General features: G+C 51.4%; 1 protein-coding gene and 1 non-coding gene across 6 annotated transcripts in view; both read right to left on the minus strand.

Moving 5' to 3' along the window:
- Window positions 1–16,211, minus strand: part of LOC139049464 (protein O-linked-mannose beta-1,2-N-acetylglucosaminyltransferase 1-like) — a 533,721-nt gene that overhangs the window by 136,901 nt on the left and 380,609 nt on the right. The gene's annotated exons all lie outside the window — the stretch shown is intronic.
- On the minus strand, window positions 2,760–2,832 carry TRNAS-UGA (transfer RNA serine (anticodon UGA)). The gene has a single exon. It is a non-coding gene; the product is annotated as a tRNA-Ser (tRNA).

Here is a 16,211-nt window from a genome sequence, read left to right on the forward strand (position 1 = left end):
CGGAACGCCGCAAATACGCTCCATGTGGTTGGACCGTACATATGCCTTCGTGCATTCGCGAGTCATTCAACTGCGCAAAGCAGTTAACGGCACGACAAAGACGGCGCATTCCGGGCAGCAATCAGACAGCAGCATTTGTGTTTCTTTCTGGAACTTGGTTTAAACGAACATTCATAGGGTAATCGCTCGCAAGCGGCCGACAGCGCCACCTGTCGGTCACCGGCGCGCCACTAAAAGAGGCGTACAGACTCCATGCAAGCCCGCGTTGCGCCCAAGGACAGCAAAGCGCGCGCTGATTGCGTCCGGGACCGGTGCGGAGTCGGGGCCGATCGGTTGATGGAACAGGAGCGCGCACGGTCCGAAAACAATGCCCGCTGCTCCCAGTGGGAGGGGACAATGGTGGCGCCGCGGCCGGACACACGCGGGCAGGCGAGGAACGCCGAGTCCCTTCACGCGAGTGTCGCGGCGACGCCTCTTTGCGGGTGAAGCGATTGCTCACGCGAGGTTGATAAACACATACCGAGGGACTCCGATGGAGCAGCTGTAACGATCTGGCACAGAACTAGCGCCACGTTTTCTTTTACTTTGTGCGCGAGTGTCGAGAAGGAACGGGAGGGATAAAAGGGCTGCTTTTGTAGGACACGTCAAACGCCGCACGTAACTGCGGATACAGATGGCGTAACACACGAGGCCCGTCGCGATCAGAGTGTGTCAGGTAGAAGTAGAGGTGCCCGTCGATGAGCGAGATGCGAAAGCTATCACGGAGTGTTCCATCAGCGTCGGCGACGCGCAGGGCCCTTCTTTGAACATGGGCTTACGCGTTTGTTTCTCGACTTTGGGTTCCTATAACCACTACGAGTAACAAGAAAGCCTCCAGAAGTATTGAGGGACGGAACGTACCACCCTTCCTTCTGTACCTTCATTTTTTTTGAGGCGGCAGTCAAGTCAATCATGATCACCACCACCACCACCACCACCACCACCACCACCACGTCATTATCATGATCATCATCATCATCGTCGTCGTCGTCGTCGTTCGACTTGATGAATCAAGTCAAACATGGGCGTGTTTATTTTCAAATTTTCTATCATTACCATCACTCGTTGCACGTTGGTGCTCACCAAGGTGCTAACCCGACATACTATAGATATGTGTCCGAGTCATGCAGCAGTCGAAGAGGGGGTGTGGAAAGGGTGGGAGGGGGGGCGTTGTTGAGCGGCCAGAGACGGCTTCGCCTCAATTAATTGCTCAACGTCGTCACATTTCACAGTTCGCTCGCAAGGAGAAACGCCCAGCGTCCGCGCGGCGAGCAATACGCGAGCGGTCGGCATACAACCTGAGCGGCAAGAACCGCGTCGTCACGGATGGAGTGAGTGGGTCAAGCGACGAATGAGGGCGTGTACGCATACGCACACACGCACGCAGAAGCAGCAGCAGCAAAAGCGACGGCGGCGCGTGCAGTATCACGGCCAGCGCCACGCCTGTGCAAGTGCATACGAAGGGCAGCAGCAAAGCCATGACGTCAGCCGCGCCCCTCACCCCTCCACGCTCATCGATTCCGTCGCACCAAAGAGCTGTTAATTGATCACTGCGGCAGATCCCACGCCATGTAGGAATCGATGTTATGCGAAGCAGTGTGCGGGGAAGCCCACCAAGTTAACGAAATGACCATGAATATGGCACTCTTGTTATACTATGCCAATTTTGGCACATACCAAGACGTAGACGGCTGTTTCACGACCTATACATGACACGCATGTCAGGACATTCATGTCATGAGCTATCATTTGTGTTCCTTACGCACTTTTGTCATACTGTGCCGATTTTGCCTACTATGTCATATCTGTCATGCTATGCCAGCCTCCACCCCCCTCCCCCTCCCCGCAGGACAGCGAGCAAAGTGCGAGATTAGCGGAGGTGAGGGTGAGGGGAGGGGTGGCTGCTTCTCGACGCGCTGTTCATTGTATACAAAGCGGCGTTTTTCAGCGAACACTTTCAAAAAATGTTTAAAGGTTACCTGTGGCAGATGGCACAATTCTAGTTCACGAGCTCGTCTACTCGAAGAGTCGGGCATTACTTGCACAGAAAATTGAAATGCATAATCGACTAAATAATAAAAATTCACTATTTATATGTTTCTAAATTAATTACCCCATGGCCCATATTGCAATTTAAGAATTCTCAGCGTGAAGTTCACTAGGAGGATCCACTTGGAACAAATTGTCAGGATTACCACCAATTTCGAGGTATTAATTCCCGGACTTTGCGGAGCAATGCATTAGGGTTCCAGTTACTCTCTTAACAAAACCTCGTTTTATGTATTCAAGAACAAAAGTGGATGGCGACAACGGCGCCGCTGTAGCTCAATTGGTAAGAACATCGAATGCGTAATGCGAACACGTGGGCTCGTATCCCACCTGCGGCCAGTTGTTCTTTCATTTCTATTAATGTGCCATTTCTTTTTATCAATTAGTAAGTACAATTGCTCCTATGCTGCCCTTGGTGTCTGTTTGTTGGCTCCTTATGGCGTGATTAAAGAAAAAACGGGCCCTTTGGTTCCATTTTCGTCCCGTTCAAATATATATATATATGAACGAGAAAAAAGGGGCTTAACCGAGGGGCCCGATTTTATTAGTCATATCATAAGAAGCTAACAAACACTGACACCAAGGACAACATAGGGGAAATTACTTGCGCTTAATAAATGAAATAAAGAAACGATAAGTTCATGGAAATTAAAGTGGATGAAAAAACAACTTGCCGCAGGTGGGAACCGAACCCACAACCTTCGCATTTCACGTGCGATGCTCTACCAATTGAGCTACCGCGGCGCCGTTTTCCTATCCACTTTCTTGGGTATGTATATGTCCAAGTAGAACCCTGGGAGTGTTAGCCAGTGCCACCGCTCACAGGCCTTGGCCGATATATATATATATATATATATATATATATATATATATATATATATATATATATATATATATATATATATATATATGTATATATATACGGAGCGGCAAGACAGCAATGACTCGGAGCGAGGCATCGCAATTCGAGAGCAGACAAAGAACTGGCTCAGCGGCGTCAAAAAGCAAAGAGAGCAATATTGAAAAAAGAAGCACCTCGCGGACGACGGAGACACAGGCGCAAGCAACCCTTCTGTCAGCTGCTCGCGAAGCTCCTCCTCGCAAAGTGCAAACCTCGCACTACAGACTTGCCTCCTCTTCTGCACTGCAAGTGTATATGTGCCTCCTCAGCCGCGTTCGTGTCGAGGCCGCAGCATTAGGGCGACATTAACTGCTTCGCGGTGCGGCCGACGCCATTATCTCGATAAGCCGCGCGGCGCCTCGAGGTGCGGCTTGACAAAGGCGCGGAGGAGAAGCACCCCCCCCCCCTCCTATCTCCCTCCGCAATGGCAGATAAGCCTCGCTGCCCCGACACGCCTCTCCCCACTCGAAGCCACTGCGGTCTTAGTCCGGGCCTATCATCGTATGTAGCTATACGACGGGGCGCAAACCGCGTGTCGTTCTTGAAGACTGGCTACGACAACGGCTGCCGGGCGAGAGTGCCGCGAGAGGGAGAGAGCGAGCCGCGCTTTCGCGGCGAAACAGTCGCAGCCGTGGACCACGGGCTCCTCCGTAATGCGTGCGTGACGGGAGCGAATTCCTTCACGAAACCGAAACAAGCAGCACAAAGGGAGAGAGCTTGCTCTAAGGTATTCTGCTTGGCAACGTGAGCAAACGTAAGCAAAGGTAAACATACAAAAAAATGATTAAATCCACTGCGCAATCTTGGGGCGTTGAACTTATTTTTTTACAAGCTCAGCTCCGGCGACGCCCACTGCATTGTGGTAGGTTTTGCGTCTTAACTAAGTCGGCGCTTCCTGTACCAGTGTACATACTTCCAATTCGTAGCCCAACCTCCGAGAGCAAGCAGCCTTGACTTTCCATTGGATATTCGGTGGCGATTTAGCGGCCAAAGCAAGAGGAGTGAATTAGCATTGCGTCGCACTTCATTCAGATCCCGAAAGTATAAGATTCAAACCACGTTCACCACATTGTAAAGTGTTGCTCAGGAGTTCAATCGACACACGTGGCCTGCCTCCCCGAGGAGCGAAATGCAACTGACGGCAGTACGGAGCAGACCGCCGTCAGTCACACTATACATATCGCGGAGCAGCCTCGTATACGACGGTGAGGTTGCGACAACGTTAGACGCAATGCTCCCTCATGAATTTGATGACAACGAGACGGGTGCTGAAGAGACCACACAACGAGCAGAGGCAGCTAGGCAGCTTGCGCCTCTGCGAATCCACGAACGACAGGAGTGGGACGCCAGACGCTGCAATCTTCGGCACAGACCCGTAAGATACAACATCGGCTTCAAATTGTGGGTCGGGACACCTAATCGTCAGCGTGGGCTCTCTGAAAAAGCTACTGCGCAGATACGTAGTTCTCCGTAGTTCTCCGACGCATCAGTGACGTCAACTACCAAGTCGTTCCACACGGCTCTCACTGTTCCAGGCGCCAACGGCATTTACGCGAGGTCGTTCTCGTGCTTCGTGTAAAGCCGTACTGTGAAGACTGACAAGACTGCGCCGTTTTTTTTATCGCTGTATTCCAAGCCTCTGTCATCGGGATGATTATTTTGCCTAAAGGGGGAGCAAATGACGCAATTATATTGCCGCGAGTCTGTGCCAGTGGGGACGAGGTTCAAGTAGCGCGGGTATTTAGGTTAAGCGTGGAGACGAAGAAGACGCTGTTGGTTTTCTTTGAAGACTGATAAGGTGAATTTGTCGGTGCTGCTCTCCGCGTACTCGTCGATCCGTCGTCGATATATATATATATATATATATATATATATATATATATATATATATATATATATATATATATGCAGTTGCTTGAAAGTTCAGCACGCAGTACCCGACGTAACATACGCAGGCAAGAGACGACGAACTTTTAGGAAGACTTATTTACTGAACGTTTTCGGCTGGTGGACCAGCCATCGTCAGAGTACAGTTAGACTGAACTCAGACGAAGGCTGGTCCACCAGCCGAAAAAACGTTCAGTCAATAAGTCTTCCTAAAAGTTCATCGTCTCTTGCCTGCGTGTATATATATGACAGTCCTGATGCGAACGCATTAAAGAACCCTCAGTGTGCCTCTCAAGCTTCGGTCTCTTACCTGTCGAGGCAATATAAGCTGTAAGTACTGCTTCAAAAAAAAAAGGAAGAAAGCAAACTAAAAACAAGAAGACCCTCCGGATCGGAGCCAGGCACGGGCTTCCGGCATCCAAGACGGCGCGCACAAGGGCAGGTGCATCGCAGGGAAGCGAGACGAAAGGCCGCGGAACGCGCGGGACGGTCCTTCGAACCGCCTTCGCACGCAGCAAATCGCGCGCGATATCCGCGCACCCCCATCGACGAGCGAGACGACCGGCCGCGGCTTCGGCAGTGGATCGGCACGGACGATGCAGGCACGCTTCTTCTTCTTCTTGTCGTCCCTCCGGGGGCACAGAGTGACCTCCGGAAGGAGCCGATGGAATGTCGGCGATGCATCGAGACCTGCGCGTCCCCTTGTTCTATCGATAAGCGAGCAGTGCATCTCGACCCAACGCGGCGGCGGCGGTCGCATCGTGAGAAGGCGGGGTGTATACCGACGACCGCGGTCGTTACAGGCGCACCATGGCCAGACAACAATGCACGACTGGGTCCGGATACGCGTCGCGGACGCGGTGATCGTGGCCGGTCGAGAGACAAAAAAGGGATATTGCCCGCCGCCGTATATATGCACACACTTCCTGCATACTGTGGCCCCGTCACCCGAAATGACACGGATTTATTCCGGCGTTGCAGTCATCCGTGTGGAAGGGTATACTTGTGAACTGCGTTATGCGATCGGTACAATGGTATGTAGCGTACGTGCAACAGAAGTCGTAAGTTGGTATATGTACAGGCGGACACGGCCTCCGCGGCGGTTCTGTGCCGCTGGCGCAGTTCCAAAGTCTATTTCGACCTTTCGTTTCTTTCGAGAATTCGAATTTTCATTTCCCTGACAGGAGGAGTGGAGACACGAGTCAAAGGCCGATGTCGTACGAAACGCTAGTAATTCCCGTATTCTAGAACGCTCGTCCATCTCGACACGACACCTCGACTGAATGACGATGACGAACTTTAACGGCATAGGCTCTGTGATGCATGTGTGTGTGAGCAACTTACGTTTTATCACATTATAATCTAGCATTCCGTTGATCTGTGCTTCAAACTCCTATTAAAGTTACCCACACCTGTGAAGGTCTCATCAATTGCCTGCCTTTTCGTTTATAAAGCACTGTTATAATTGACTACTTGCTTATATCCACCGCTAACCAGTTAGTTAACTCTCGCATCAGCTTCGAACCCCAGCGCTTCCGAAAGCTGGACGTTACCTTTAAGGTGCTGACTGGGCGAATTTCTCCGCAATACAATGTGTTGAGTCGTTGGCAGAGTTCTTCTGTAGCCACCACTGCAGGTCTCATCACCTTGCCGCCAGTATTTCCTTCAATATTTATTCTTGTCCTCAGGCAACTAGCTCGGGCACAATGGTTATATGTCTGAAACGAATAGTTACCTACGCAAGAGGCTCGCGTTCAAGCAAAACCAAAGCAGATTTCGGGTTCTGCGCGAAACTGTGCTCTATCTCTTGCTCCATCCCTATACCCCTTCCCCCTGTTCAGGGTAGCAAACCGGACGCGCGTCTGGTTAACCTCCCTGCCTTTCCTCTCTCTCTCTTTCTCAGACACGCAAGCCGCTTGCGTGTCCTCAACTGGACAGCTCCCGAACTATATATAATGCCTATAGCGATTACTGAGCAAAAGTTTACTATATCTAGTCACGTGTGCTTGTCGTCTGTACATGAATGTACCGGAGTGAACGCGTATTCATCAATCACCGAGGAGCGTTGTAACGAAGCACGGTGTCTTAGTCAGTCGAGAGGAGGCGCTGTGCCCGCTCTCAGTAGAATGGACGTGTTGAGTTTCGAGCGGTAGGAGACCCGTCCGGGGAATAACGGGGCCGCAGCGCGCGGTATCAACGAACTAACGATCCGCGGCTTCGCCTCCGCACACTTCACGTGGATATCTCCGGCTCGTTCTCGGAGACACGCCCCGTGACACATTCGACCAAGGCTCGCACGTCTCGCTGTACCGGATACGCGTGTACGGCGGCCCGTCACGCCAACACGTTCGTTCCGCTGTGTCACAGGAGGCAGGGCTGGGTCGACCGCGGACGCGAGGTCGAAGCGATGGCGGAGGCCTCGATCCGCGGAGGTTTCGCGCTTCGCCGTAATCTCGTTTCGGCGAGCATGATCGAAAGTGGTGAAGATATCGAAGATATCATTTCGCGCTATAAGGATAACGGGAGACACGGTCAGCGCCATTTACCTGTCGACGGAAGACGAAATAAAGAAAAGCAAAAAGCGACCTAGTGGTGCTTGACGTGGCTTCGTAGGACAATAACTATAGAAGGAGATACGTCGCTGAGATCGTTCAGATATATAGCATGGGGATTGCGGCTAAATGCGGCGCCGGATTTGTGTAATCGTCGTGCTTGTGCGTTCAGCTCGTTCTTGTGGCGTTATTTATTACGCTTTGTTTTTCTATATTTCCAAGCAATCGGAGCTTTCTCAACGCATAAAGGCGAGGAAGCGTCTGCGTGCGTGAATAGACATCGCGAATCGTTGCGTTCGTAGCGCAATGTTGTGTTGAAATTGATAAGTTTGCGAATTTCCAAGGTTGGTTTGCAAGTCAGATAAGACGAAGCTGAGGCATGTAAACGCATATAACGCCCATCATTCGCAAGCTCACTGGACCACCATTAGAAGCTCCCGTCGCCAATACTGCGACAGAGTTTTCTCTGTCGTAATTTTTACGGGAAACTCCTCTACTCCTCCGAGACGACGTCAACCCAGACCTGGGCTCTTTCGGCGGGGATATACCCTCTCTCTCTCTCTCTCTCTCTCTCTCTCTCTCTCTCTCTCTCTCTCTCTCTCCTGCTGCTGCTGCTGCTGCTGCTGCGTCATGAGAGCACCGTTCCGAGTCTGACGCCTACGTGAAGCCCTGCCGTACCGATGCTTTTGTTTCTCTCTCTCTCTCTCTCTCTCTCTCTCTCTCTCTCTCTCTCTCACACAGCGCCCGTGACCCTCGCCCTGGCGTCGATAACAGAGCGCGTGGAGCACCAGACAGAACAGGGACCGCGGTGTCAACACCACGGCGCATACGTGCGCGACGACAAATGCCCATTCTCGCGTATAGGGCCACGAAAGGAACCGATCCAGTCAGAAAAAAAGAAAAAAAGAAAAAAAGAAAACGGGATCGTTCCGCAGACTGCACGGTTCCGCTCGGCGGCCCCCGACGCGCAATCGCTCGCATGTGGACGCGAACTCGCCCCGCGGCGCACTCGGCCATCCGAAGAACCGCGCAGAGTCGCAGGTGGCGTAGGATGATGGATTTCTGGCCGCGGGACGGTTCAGGTGGCCACGGACACAGACCGGTACGAAGCCCGCAAGTGCACGTGCGGGCTTCGTAACCGTAACCATTCGTAACCGTAACCATTCGTAACCGTAACCGTAACCGGACGCGCTGTATATCCACTTGGCCTGGTAAGATTGACTGACTCGCACAATACGTACGATATCGGCGCAATTCTTTTTTCTTCTTTTCTTTTTGAAATGTAGTGTATACTTTCTGGCTTACCAAGTCTCCGATGAGGACAGCAGTTAATTTCCTTCCTTACAGAAATCTAATCGCGTAATTTGGGTGCCACGCGTAGCCCTTTCGATCGCGATCAAGCCCGACCCGGATCGAGCACTTATCGGTCGCGATTGGTTCCTTCGCGCAAGCGGCGCGAGGGAGCCAATCGCGGTCGAGAATATCGATCCGGATCGGCTATGATCGCAATCAAAAGTGCGCCGTCCGGCACCCCTAGAGCAAAGCGTAACGCAATATTGTTATTCAGAGAGTCCCGTACATCCGATAGGCCGCGCGAGAGAGTTTAGCCGAATAGGAGAGGACGACGACGACGAAGGAATACGAGCAGGACACTGCAGGCGCAAGACTCAGGAGAGGTGAACGAACGCGACGGACCCGCGGCGTGACACGACCGAGCAACACGATAAAGCCCGTCGCCGCGCAAAAGAAAAGCAAGCGAAAGAAAAGAAAACAAGAAAGAAAAGAAAACGCCAGATGCATGACGTCCGCCGCGCGCGCAACCCGACTGCACACAGATGGCGAGTACGTACGCGTCATCACAAGAGCACGGAGAGGCCGCAGGTTGCACGCATCACGCCGCTGCAGGACACCGGCAGCCCCCTCGTCATCGTCGTGTGTGTAGCCGGCTGAGCGTGAACGATCGCGCGCGCCCGCGCAGCTCCTGCGGCCGGCTGCTGTCTGGGCCTCCCTCCCGCACGATACCGGTGACCGCGACGAGTGGCAGTGGGGAAGGAGGGGGGGGGGGGGGGGGGGGGCAATGCGAGAAGAGACCGCAGGGTTCAGCGACCGGCAACGTTCCTCAGGCGTACGGCTCGATCGTCGCGCACGTGCGCGAGGCAATCTGTCCGCGGGTTATGCATACACCTTGCCGACAGCGCAGTAATCGCGCAGTGCAAAAGAAGAGTATATATGCTACACAGACACGATTCACGTTTGTAAACGAGGGAAACCTATAGGACGTCGATAGCGTGAAAAATACTTTTTTTTTTGCGATTTCTCGTCGTCGAGCCATTGGACATTCGTGGCCGCAAGAATCTGCGGCTTTGGTCGGTTTCTTTCTTTGTTTTTTTTTCCTGTATGCGACATTTAAGAGGCCCAGCTGGGACTGATAGAATCCCGCGCGTCTGCCAAAACCAGCATATACGCGCTACACACACACACACATATATATATATATATATATATATATATATATATATATATATATATATATATATATATATATATATATATATATATATATATATATAGAGAGAGAGAGAGAGAGAGAGAGAGAGAGAAAGAAATTAAATTATGGGGTTTTACGTGCCAAAACCACTTTCTGATTATGAGACACGCCGTAGTGGAGGACTTCGCCGAAATTTCGACCGCCCGGGGTTCTTTAACGTGCACCTAAATCTAAGTACACGGGTGTTTTCGCATTTCGCCCCCATCGAAAAGCGGTTGCCGTGACCGGGATTCGATCCTGCGACCTGTATGGGCAGCAATCTCTGTCATCAGGGCCTGGAGCAGGCCTGTAGCAACTCGCCGAATCTTAAAGGATTACAGGTTTCCTCTGCTGGGGGCCGCGAATGTCGCGCAATCTGCGAATCCCTCCGATCGGCGAAAAATCTCAGCAATCGGTTACGCTTCAGTGTCTCGCTGCTCAGTAGAATATATTAGCGCAAAAGAAATTAAAAGAAAGCAGGAAAGAAAGACGTGGAAATTCCTCGTCGAAGAAAGCAGAGCTGACCGAGTTGCCACCCGTCGCTGACATCAAATGAATCCCACCGCTGCCACCGAATGAAGCCTAGTTCAAACAGACGCGGTCCTCGTTCTGATCTTTTTCCCGATGGTACTGTTTCTTTCAAACCCGCCATTGCTTCGCTTCATCTTCCTTCAACAAAGCCCGTTGTCCTATTCGTTCGTTGCAAAGAGTACAATGAGTTCTCATAATGTACCAGCCACCGTCAGAATATACACGAACAATGAAACGTGACCGACGAAAAGAAACTCCTTTAATCCAAAGCCCCACAGGTCGAGTTGCAACATCGCTCCTCTCGCTATGATGTGGTTCGGAGCTTCAGGCCTGCTATATAGAATACCTGCGATATGCAGGCCACCCCGGCTTGGCGCACCGCAAAAATGACTTCCAAAAACTCCCGACTGCATGCACGGGGGGGGGGGGGGGTGGAGGGGGGTGAGTCTTCGCCTAATAGGGCCGATCATGGTAGCGCATGATCGAGGTCGCCCCCGAAAGCGCCGTCACATTGGACACCGTCTACACTCGTCAAGTCAGTTTTATAATTTATTGAATGTGAAAGATGCGAAGCTTGGTCGCAGGTATAGGGCCGGCTATACCAAAATTATAGGCGTTGAAAGCAAGAAAAATTAACCTAACACCCCCCCTCCCGACCAATGAAAAAAGGTAATAACAAAGCAAACCACCATCGATAGTCTTTAACAAAACGGCGAGACATTAGCGGATCAGGTCCGTAGACAACGGAGAAAAACAAAGAAATAAGAATGCTACCAAACTACAAGAATAACACAAGCATGAGCAAATAATGTGAGCACAGCGTATACATTCAAAATGCAAATTAACTGCTGTAGGCACGAAATTTATGAATTCACTATCTACGAGATAATCTCGGCGAGTGCGCTAACGATTTTTCGAAACGCCACTCAAGAGAGAGAGAGAGAGAGGATAAGAGATCAAAGGAAGAGAGGTAAACCAGAGTGTTTTAAACAGTCCGGTTGGTAAACCAGCAATGGATGTAAAAGGGTGAAAAGACGAGAAAGACGATGTGTGGAAAGATAACGTCCGCACTAGCACGATTAAGGATCTCGACAACGTTTTCATAGTCTTTCATACAGCCTGGATACCTTTTCAACACACACACACACACACACACACACACACACACACACACACACACACACACACACACACACACACACACACACACACACACACACACACACACACACACACACACACACACACACACACACACACACACACACTCACACACACAAACACGCCAGCATTTTCAAAACCACTGACCATTGAAAAAGCAGCTCGCACTTGTGCAAAGCCACGATGAGAAATATTATGCGCGTAAACGAAAGGATTACAAACGCAAGCGCTCGTGTGCGTAATCGTTAATTCGTTTACCCGCATATACTTTCCTTTGAGCGCTACTCGTGCTTCTCGCTGCTATAGGTAACGAATTCGTGCGTGCCATTCTGGCTCGACACGCCATCTGCACGCTAGCAACCCGCAGAGACAAAGTCGGCCGAGCAACCCCAGCCCGGAAAAGCGGGGGGGGAGTCAACTCGCGGTGGCAAGCTTGTGCCAAATGAATAGTAATAAAATCAAAGAAAAAGAGAAAGAAGCCCAAAGCAGTAAAAGCAAAAGGAGACGCCACGCCGGAGGTATCACAATCGCCGCGGCATATTTCCGCCAGTCGTGAAAGACCGAAATCCGGCCCCCAAAAGCGGCTTTGATTCGGTTCAGCCGAGCCGGCAACCGTGCACTGGGGAGCCAGAAAATTAGGAGGGTCGCCATGGGAGCTGTTAATGAACGGAGCCGGCAGCGTGGGACAATGAGAGAGAGAGAGAGAGAGAGAGAGAGAGAGAGAGGCCCAGGACGAGGCGGCCAGCAGGTCGGCAGTGCGAGAGCCTCTCCGCAGTCTCAACCCCGGAGGATGAGGCCACAATACCGCATTTACTTGCGTAAAACGCGCAGTCGCAGAGCGGCCGATGATTCCGAAAAGCCCAGTCGTCTTCCGAAGCGCACTGCTGCGTTTTCTTTCTTTCTTTTTTAAGGCGATTGGGCTCTGCGACCGCGACTTTTGACTGCGCGGGGAACGCTGTTGTAAGTGCGCACGCATCGCCCGTTAGCCCTTTCCTCTTACTTTAGCTTGCTGCCTGCTTCCTCCTCCACCAGTGTAGGGTGGGAAACCAGGCGCAACGTGGTTAACCTCCGTGTCTTTCCTTTCTCTATGTGACATCCACACTCATGTAAAACCCGCAACTCCGCACTTTTGAGGTGAGAAAACGTGAAGCTAGAACAGGAGGAATAGAGGAAAAAACAGGGCATTATTCTTTATTTTAATAAAGAATCTTATTATTATTATTATTATTATTATTATTATTATTATTATTTTACTTATTTAGGGCACTGTTTGTCTCATCTCGCTTACGTATGTGTTCCATTCACCAGAAGCCATTCGATCGAGCTCTCGACCTGCCCAAAAATTTTAAGGAAAAGAAAAACGACCAAAGCAAGGTATCAAAAACGGCTTGAGTTTGATGCCATGGTTTTCGCGTAGCGCTTGGCACCTTGCATGACAGTTCTAAAGTCGTCGGAATATCTACCCGCGTGGACGGCACCGAGGAAGGCCATCTATACTTGGCAGTGTGACGAACACGTATAGCTACAGGCACCGGCGACATCGACAGCGGCGGTAATCAAGAATGAAGCGGCATTTAATAAGCGCACGTTCGGACGTATCAGAAGCGGGACAATAAGACGTGTCGGACGTTTGCAGTTTGTAAACTAGTGCTTGCGTCACTCTGTACAACACTCGCGACGTCGTGGTTTTTTAGCGGGCAACCCTGTGCCCGACTCGCGTAACAGCAACAGCCAGCCAAGATACCGAAAAAAGAAAGTGAGCGTGGGTCTTACGGCGAATAAATACGGTACCACGGCGCCGGAATGCGCGGCCGTCCGGAAAGCTCCTCACGGCCCGCGCGTGGTCGCGCGCGCGCACACGCGTGCGAAAGGGAAAGCGGCCCGTAATCGCCTCTCTCTCTCTCTCTCATTGATATTCGCTGGAGGAGGAGGAGGAGGGGAGTTCACTTTCGGAAATTAAGCGGCTCGGATCAGACACCGAGAGGCCTCCAATTATGCAATGCGCCGCAACCACGGACAAACACCGAGCCCCCCCTCGCCTCCCCCACCAAGAAAGTGGAGGGGGGGGGGGAGGCTCTGCCCACCCGAAAGAACCGGGAGGGTTGCTCAGCGATGGAGGTAGGTATACACGCAGGCGCCGGATATAAAACGCCGCCTCGCACACGCCATTCCAGCGGCGAAACAAGCCTGGCCGCCGCACCGAAGACAACCGCTCTCGGCGCCATCGCAACGCTTCCTCCCTGCTTGCAAACAAGCCGCTTAAATGCCCCGGATCGGGCGGAGTGGACGAGAGGAACGGAATACGGGATGAGGGGGCGGAGGCAGGGCGCGCGGGTGCAAGGGGGAGGGCGAGGGTAGAGTCAGAGGGAGTAGGTGATTAAAACCACACGATGCAAGAACACAGGAAAAGAATTGCGAGGCGAGTTTGGAATGACTTGCAGCCGGGCCAAGCACGCGTGCATTGCTGTAATCACACTCTCCATGCAGCCCGCGGCCTCCTCGGAGCTGCACTGTTAAACGCGAACACGGTTTCTGCCCCCGTCTCTCTCTCTCTCTCTCTCTCTCGCTCTCTGTCTCTCTCTCTCACAAACAACGACGAAGCACGAGCGATTGAGATTAACGCACGTGGAGAAAAGATGTAATAGCGCGATGAAGAAAGAGGTGCGAAGCATGAACACATCCGTGTCTGCCGTCCTTTAGATCGTGTGAAGTGGGGCCCTTCCGGCAGAGAAAGCAACGCTGCGGTTCTCAGATCATTATCGAGCTTTGCTCTCCACGAAAACTTCTATTTCACACACACACACACACACACACACACACACACACACACACACACACACACACACACACACACACACACACACACACACACACACACACACACACACACACACACACACACACAGGCGCGCGCGCGCGCAAACACACGCAAACACACACACACACACACACACATATATATATATATATTGTGTGCGCGTGCTTTTTCGTCCTCTCTCCTGTACTGGTTCGCTTGCCCGGGACTATTCAGTCCACGTGTAAGTGCGCACGGAGCTCTCAAAAGCACGCTTCGTAAGACAGTTCTCACGACAATTTCCATGGTTACGTAGCCCCGGCCGAGATAAGCAGCAGTGGGTGGAACAACAGCGAGGCGAACGAATATGCGAAAGGAATGTCCACCACGTTCCACACCTCGTTCTGTTCCTCCTTCACGAATATCTGGCAACAACTCTAAATAATTCACTGCTTACTGAGCTGCACACAAGAAGAAATGTACCCCATTTGTTCAAAGGATTCCAGAAACACCCTTGAACGTACCACTGACAGCTGTCTATCGTGTACTTAATGAAACGCCCAGTGTGAATTGCAGAACAAGGTGCGCTTGTACTGTTCGTAAACGCAATATAATGATTTTGTGCTATAATTGTTATTACTGTAACTTGAACTAACGTAATAGTAATTAATGCGATTGTTCAGCACATCAAACCAATTTCGACTATCATGTGGCAACTGTTCTATCTTTAATTGCTTTGTTTTATAAGTTCTTGATTGCTGTATGTGATCATTTCTTTCCGTGCGGCCAATCTCCCAATTTTCAGACGAAAGCGGCCACTAGTTTCGACGGTGTATTAAAATATCAGAGTTGATGGACGCACCTCCTTTCACTACAAGGCAAAATATGCACGCATATTAGGATTTAAAAAAAGAAAAGGCTCATAGGTAGGCCTGGATTGAAGTTCTGACCAGCTCATAGGGTAAGGTGATTTGGACCAAAGAGAGAAATTAAGAAAAAGAAAAACAACTATTGACGATGAGGAAGGGGGGTTTATAGAGTGAACTTCGGAGTCACACACAGACAGCAGAGTCGATACAGAAGTAACAAATCGTGACCGCTGCTCTATAGCAATTTGTCGACGTATCACTGCTCTGCGCGAGGAAGAAAAAACAAAAACAAAGCAAGATTCTGTAAGTGAAAGGGATCAGAAGGGCGGGGCGAGCCAGCGTTACTCCAGAACGGAGAGACTCTCGCTATAAACACCACCACGCTATCGGCCTTGAATGGGGGTCCCGAATGAGGTCATCAGCCGGCGTAAGCAGCCGTCGTGAACTTGGACCATCCGGAACCGAGGAGGGGGTGCTCTGGGAGTAAGGGGGGAATAGGGGGGAGAGTAGTGGGGGCTCCGCCCGTCTCCATGGGAGGCCTCTCAGGAGTGGGAGCTGAAGCCGGAGGAGGAGAGGAGGCATTCAACCCTCGTTGACTGCTGCGATGATGAGTGCCACCAATTCGGAGCATTGCAGACCTCCCTGGTAGCGTGGGTAGTGTACCGCGTTTTCTCGCCTATTTCTGGTCGCCGCGCAGCTACATTCGCGTATCAGGCTGCACTGGCCATGTCTTACAATTTTCCGGAGAACGTTCCCACACCGCTGCGTTAACGTTCCCACACCGCTGCGTGAACGACCTTAAAACCCTGTCACATTGCCGCAATCACCCCGCTCGACTGGCTTCCTGAGACCCATAACTGATAACGCGTCGTCCTAAACCAATTCGCAAATGTGGTTATGG

Source organism: Dermacentor albipictus, chromosome 9 (genome assembly GCF_038994185.2).
Source record: "Dermacentor albipictus isolate Rhodes 1998 colony chromosome 9, USDA_Dalb.pri_finalv2, whole genome shotgun sequence".
Classification (NCBI taxonomy): Eukaryota; Metazoa; Arthropoda; class Arachnida; order Ixodida; family Ixodidae; genus Dermacentor; species Dermacentor albipictus.